Source organism: Vipera berus (assembly GCF_964194415.1).
Source record: "Vipera berus genome assembly, chromosome: 7".
Taxonomy (NCBI): Eukaryota; Metazoa; Chordata; class Lepidosauria; order Squamata; family Viperidae; genus Vipera; species Vipera berus.
In genome coordinates, this window is record NC_138209.1 from 36,384,357 (window position 1) to 36,391,057 (window position 6,701).

Consider the following 6,701-nt stretch of genomic DNA (forward strand, 5'->3'; position numbering starts at 1 on the left):
ACAACCAGAAGGAAGGAAGGAAGGAAGGAAGGAAGGAAGGAAGGAAGGAAGGAAGGAAGGAAGGAAGGAAGGAAGGAAGGAAGGAAGGAAGGAAGGAAGGAAGGAAGGAAAGAAAAAAATCATCAGGAAATAAGAACACAGAATTCCAAATAATGTTAATAAATCATGTTGCAGATACAGTATATCTTTTGGGGGCAAATGCCCAGTTCCAGGAATTTGATCTCAGACTGATTTTACTGTGGTTTTGAAGTCCTGGTTTAATTTTTGTTATTGTTATAGTTGCTTTAGTCATGTTTCCTGCCTCAAGCTATGTCTTTAGTTGTGATTATTGTTTTTAAATTCTGTAAACTACTCAAGGTGTACTAGAATGGGTAATTACAACAAATTTAAGATGATGATGATGGTTATGATGATGATGAGATATTCAGAGATACAGAATTTTGCTGATTTTTTCTAAATTTCTGATATAAATAATTACTGCTAGTTACTAAACCTTTTATTTGTACACTATGTTTTTCTTTATCCCAATTCTGAGTACATTTTGTTTCAATTTCTATCCTTTGTCTACATAGCTAAGTGTGTCCATCCTTTTTAGATTTAACCTTTCAAAATAGGTCTAGGACTTGCAAATGAAACTTTGAAGAAATTTATTGCCTTGCTCTACTCTGTAGGTGGTGAGAAGAAGAAAAACATTTGCTTTAAGTTTCCTTCATGAAATTCAAATTGGAGAATATATAATAGTTGTTGCCTGTGAACATTCGTATAAAGATAAATATACTATATAAATATTTAAATTAAATTCATATCTTTTGGAATTTAAACTCTAACCACATTTGATAGAGAAAATACTTTTGGTTAAAACTGAAATTGTGGGATCGCTGAAACCAGCAACAGCTGGTAAATATTAATTTGCTGCTCGGTCACCCACTGGAAAAGTGACCACAGACAACTCTTCAGATTTGACAGACCTCTTTGATATTGCTTCCCAAATGTCTTTGCACACTTCTGCCACTATATTTTCTTCTCGGCATACTTTGTATGAAAGCCAAATAAAGAACACTTAGTGTTCCTCATTGCCCCCAAACCAACATATTATTTTAAATAGTAATTGCACTTCTCAGCGCTAAAGAACTTACCTGGGGGTGAGGTGGAGAAATTAGAATAGTGTCTTATAATATAGGAAAAAGAGGAAAAACTTTCATGAAGTGACTAGAGAACAGTTTAAATTATATTTATGTCTATTATAAGAAACCCCTGACATGTTGTTTTTCTTATTTGAAATTAAAAACAGGATTACTAATCAATATGAACTTCCATTCATTTTGTTTTTTTCATTTCCTTTAACCTCTCTGAATCTTATTTGTCTTTCTTCTACCTACTAAGACATCATGAATAAGCAGGCCACAGGCCATGGGCTGCAATTAGCGTCCATTAAGAATCAGAGTATTGGTTTACTTCTTTTTGCACAGCACATTTGATCCTGCTACAGAATGAAACTTCAATTTTAAATATAATTACTAGGAGGAAAGGAGAAAATTGTTCTACCTGTTGCCCTCCAATATTCTGCTACAAACCATTGAGGGACAGAAGAAATTAGATGCCATCATCCTTCTTCTTGTAGATATGAAGATAGTTTATTGAGACAAAAACTAAGAGTGTATTTCACTCTCTTTACCCTCCTCTCTGCAATCTTATTTCAAAGAGCCTTGTAGTACAGGATTGTAGATTCCTCCATCTCTCAACAATTGTTAACGTGTGGAAAGGGACAAGACAGTGGAGGACAGAGGTTTGTATATGGCCTGTGTACAAGCTGTACATCTGAATCTTTGTAAGTAAACAACACATGCATATATAAATGCAGCACAGGATTACATGTTCAAGATCCTTATTATTATTTTCTCTAATAGTTAAATTTTATTTTTTAAAAATACCGGTATTTTACTTTTTATTAAATTTATTTATAATATGTTTCATTATTTCAATTTTTATAATAATAAAAAAACCTTTATTGTCAAAGTACAACATGTGTACATTGAGATTAGCTGAGCCTCCCCCCCCGTGCTCTCTCCCCCCAACACACAGTGACAACAAACCCTCCATCCCACCACACCATGTGAACCAACCAAATGTATATATAATATTTCCATTATTAAATTCAACCCAAATTATAGTTGGGGTGATTCTCAGTTCATCCAAACCAATTCATTATCCATCTGTTAAAAATAATTAAAATTTCATCAAGTTCAAGGTGATGGTCAACTTTAAGTTCAATGAGAAAATATGAGACAGGTCAGGATGAAATGTGATATTGCCCAGCTAAACATATCAGAGAAAGAAGAAAATAAACTCAGAACTTATTGATAGTAAAGTTATTTAGTCATAGATATTTTATTCTTACCTGTATCTTATTTTACCTAGTAACTGCCAACAATTGTCTGAAATATACCTAGCCATGAACTATTACATGACCCAATAAAAGGTTTTAGCCTTATCTGGAGACAGTATATTATGATCCAAGCAACACTTGCCACAATACAAAGGATTTTTTTTTTAATATAATGGTATCTTTCTTCATGTAGCATAGCAGTGACATGTATTGCTTTAAGGAAAAGCACCATGTGAAATGTTTCATTAATACACTATGAACTGATTGCAGCTTTATTTATATCAGGTTTATGAAGGGCCACTGGACTCCCCCAGTGCAAGCCCTTCAGTCTTCCTCCACATTGCCAATTCTTGTTAATAAAAGTTTTCATTTAAGATAAGTGCTTGGAGCAGAATAGAAAAATATTAATTTGATAAAAAGATTCACTGTCATGAATATTTCATTCCACTCAATGCAGCATGATTCCTGTTTACCACCCATAAATTAACCTAGGGATATAACTTATAAATTTACATGTGAAATTACTTTTCCTTATAGATTTTCACCGAACCTTGAAAGATGCATTACTTTATTGAAATAGAGCCTTTAGTTAAAGCAGCTCCTTGATTTACAGATTTATATCTCATTTCCCATACAAATGTATTGAACTTACCCAGATACTCAATCTTGTAACGCCATTCCTGAGAGATTTTTAAAGACCTTCAGTGTCCTGTTTTTCATTTTTGATAACAAATGAATACCAATTATGTCACCGATGTCTTTTGGCCAATAAAATATAGAACTTAGAGTTAAACAGGCTCTTTGAGGCTGTTGAGATTTACTTCTCTCATTGCTTCTGAAGGTAGCATATAATGTGAAATTATAAGATAAAAGCAATAAAGAACAAAGATAACATTTTAAAAGATGGGGAAAATAGTGATAATCTTAAAAATTACATTGAAACATTTGGCAATATTTAAACATCAATAAAGGCATATAAGAAGAGGCCATATATTTTCTGCCATCAGAAATATAAAAATGTATGTGCACCTGAAAGAAGCTTCAAAATTTAGCCACCAGCATTAAAAAGACCATCTCTCCAGTAGAGGTGTGCATTAGTTTGTATATTGAGTTGTAAGATTTGTTTTCCTTTTGTTTTTAATTGTAGTGGAAGTTGAATCATTGCTGTGTCTTGATGTAGTTCAGTGTATTTTGGGGACAGAACTTGGTCATTAAAAGAAATATATAGTGACTTTTTTGTGATTTCTATTCTCCATTAGTCACTTATACAATTCCAAAAGAAAGTACATGGAGGCCTTGACTTAAGACCACAATTGAGGCCAACATTTCTGATGCTAAGCAAGACAATTGTTATGAACTTTCTTGCCACAATTGTTAACGAAATCACTGCAACTGTGAAGTTAGTAAATGATAGTTAAGTGAATCTGGCTTCCCCATTGATTTTGCTTATCAGAAGGTCACAAAACATGATCACAAGACCCTTGGACACCTGCAACCATTAACAATACATGCCAGTTGCCAAGCATATGAATTTTGATCATGTGACCGTAGGCATGCTAGAATGGCCATAAGTGTGAAACTGGTCATAAGTCACTTTTTTTTCTTTCCAGTATTGTTATTAGCATTCCTTCTACACATGTTTAATAATAATAATAATAATAATAATAATAATAATGATAATAATAATAATAATAATAATAATAATAATAATAATAATAATAATAATAATAATAGTTGAAAGGAACCTTGGAGGTCATCTAGTCCAACCCCCAGCTCAGGCAGGAAACCCTATACCATTTCAGACAAATGGCTGTCCAATCTCTTCTTAAAGACTTCCAGTGCTGGAGCATTCACAGCTTTTGGAGGCAGGTTGTTCCTCTGATTAATTGTACTAACTGTTAGGAAGTTTCTCCTTAGTTCTAGGTTGCTTCTATCCTTGATTAGTTTCCATCCGTTGTTTCTGGTCCTATGTTCAGGTGCTTTGGAGAATAGCTTGACTCCCTCTTTTTTGTGGCAGTCCCTGAGATATTGGAACACTGCTGTCATGTCTCCCCTTGTCCTTCTCTTCATTAAACTAGACATTATCTTCAACTAGCAGCAGAAAACTATTTCCAGTTGCATTATTGCCTTTTTTAAGCAATTGAAAAAATGTCCTTGATTTCCTGAACTCTTCCGTAAATCCCACAGCTATAATATGGTTGACAGTTTTTAACTAAGATTCATTATTTTATAATAAAACAACTTAACTTGCAAATAAGATGCCTTCTTGGCATTAATAGCAATGCCTATGCTATTTTAAAAAAATCAAACTTATAGTGAGATTATTAGGATTCAGATATTATGATAATTAGAGACAAAATGTAGTCTGTGTTAGAAATGTTACTTTGATAAATTATGTGAACAATTAGTTATTAAATCTTTGCCTATGGAAATTTATTTAATCTAATGCACATTCTGGTAATATGTTCTATTTTTCATACCACTATCTGATCTTTTAACATTTTTTCACTCTTTGTTCATTGATCCCTTTTTGGCTACTGACAGAAAGTGCATGCAAATGTAATGCTTCATGTGTCATATATTTACTCAGTTACTAGAATACATTTTGATCCAGTTATACAATATTCATTATTTAATCTATGAGAAAACTGAAAGAGGTTTTAGGATTTCAAAATACAAAATAATTTTGCCCATTATGTTAAAATAATTTAGAATTACTTTATAATTAAGAAACCAATAGTGAAGTTAAAAACCAGATTAAACATTAGATTAGACATTAGTTCTGCCTTTTTAAAAATGTTTCGATCAAAAAATATTACCCTTAAGTATCAATAAGTCCTAATATGTATGCTATTCAGACCTAGTTCAAATGATCTTGAAATTCTCATCCATTCTAGGATGATGTTTTCTTTCAAATTTGGAACAATAATAATTATTTTGAACAAAAATCCATATATTAAAAAAGACAGTATTAGTTCTTGTTTTCATTTACTATGTCTATCCACATTGCTGAAAAACTACTAAGGAAACACATTATATGCTCTGATAAATAATTTGAAATAAAAATGGTAGATTATTGTCTGCTTTTAAAATAAAACCTGTTTTATGGTTTATTAAATAAAATGTTTATCTGAATATCATTGTTCTTCAACTGTATACTTCAATATTTGGGATGCCATTTAATGAACTGTAAAAGGTAAACACTGAACATAGTTTATATATTATGGAAGGTTTAAAATTATATATATAATGTGTGTGTGTGTGTATGCTGAAAGAAATAGCACATATGAGTTTTTATACAGTTTTTCCTCCTGCCCATCCTTAAATTACAGTCTGCTATGAAAAAAGGTAGGAAAAAAGCTTATGATTGATTGCATGCAAAATTCATGCACCCCATCCTGTGCTTTTCACTTAAAGTTTTTTCCTATAATGAAGAAAGGTTTTCGAGCTTTTTACATACATTTTGGGCATTTATCACAGAATAAGATAAAGCAAGAGCTCTAGAATTAGGGGGGGAAATAAAATAGTCATAAGTACAATCATAAATCTGTAGATGTAAAAAATGAATTATATTACCTCTTTACTCAAAAGCTCCTGATTTCTAAGTCTACTTTAGAGGAATGCTCAACATTGTTAAATAATGTTTTCATTCCTTCATCACTCTACAAATGACTGCTTTTTATTAAATAAGATTCACAATTAAAGGGAAGCCAGTCTGTGTTATGATATGTAGATCAAATATGCCCCATTCTCTTTTTTCTTCTATACTACAAAATAGGTACTCTTTCCTTTTTCACCACAATGGAAACACATGGAGAAATATAACAAAGACAATAATATTCTTTTTTTTATTGAAAGGTTTTTCAATACATTGTATCTTTAACAAAAGGGGTTGTTCTGTTAAAGACAATAATATTCTTGAATATTATAATGTGACTTTTTAACTTGATATAGGGCAAGAATTTTACATATATTTAGTGGAAAATCAATGCAATAATTGATTGTATAATATTGTATAAAAGATGTTGTATAAAATTACTTATGTATGCATAAACATCAGATAGAAATGCAATGATGCCTATTTCTTCCTTGAAAGTCAGTTCAATTCAACCTTATTTAATTGTTAGTAAGTTAGAACAGAAATGCATCACCTTTCTGCAATTGTGTCTTAACCTTGAAAGGACTCATGAAATTGCCTCAAGGGGAAAGAGAGAAAATTATCTATTCCTAAGACTCCTTATCTATATTCACCTTGAATAATGCTTAAAATAAAATTTGCAAAACTATGTCTGAAATCTAAAGAAAACAGTAGCTA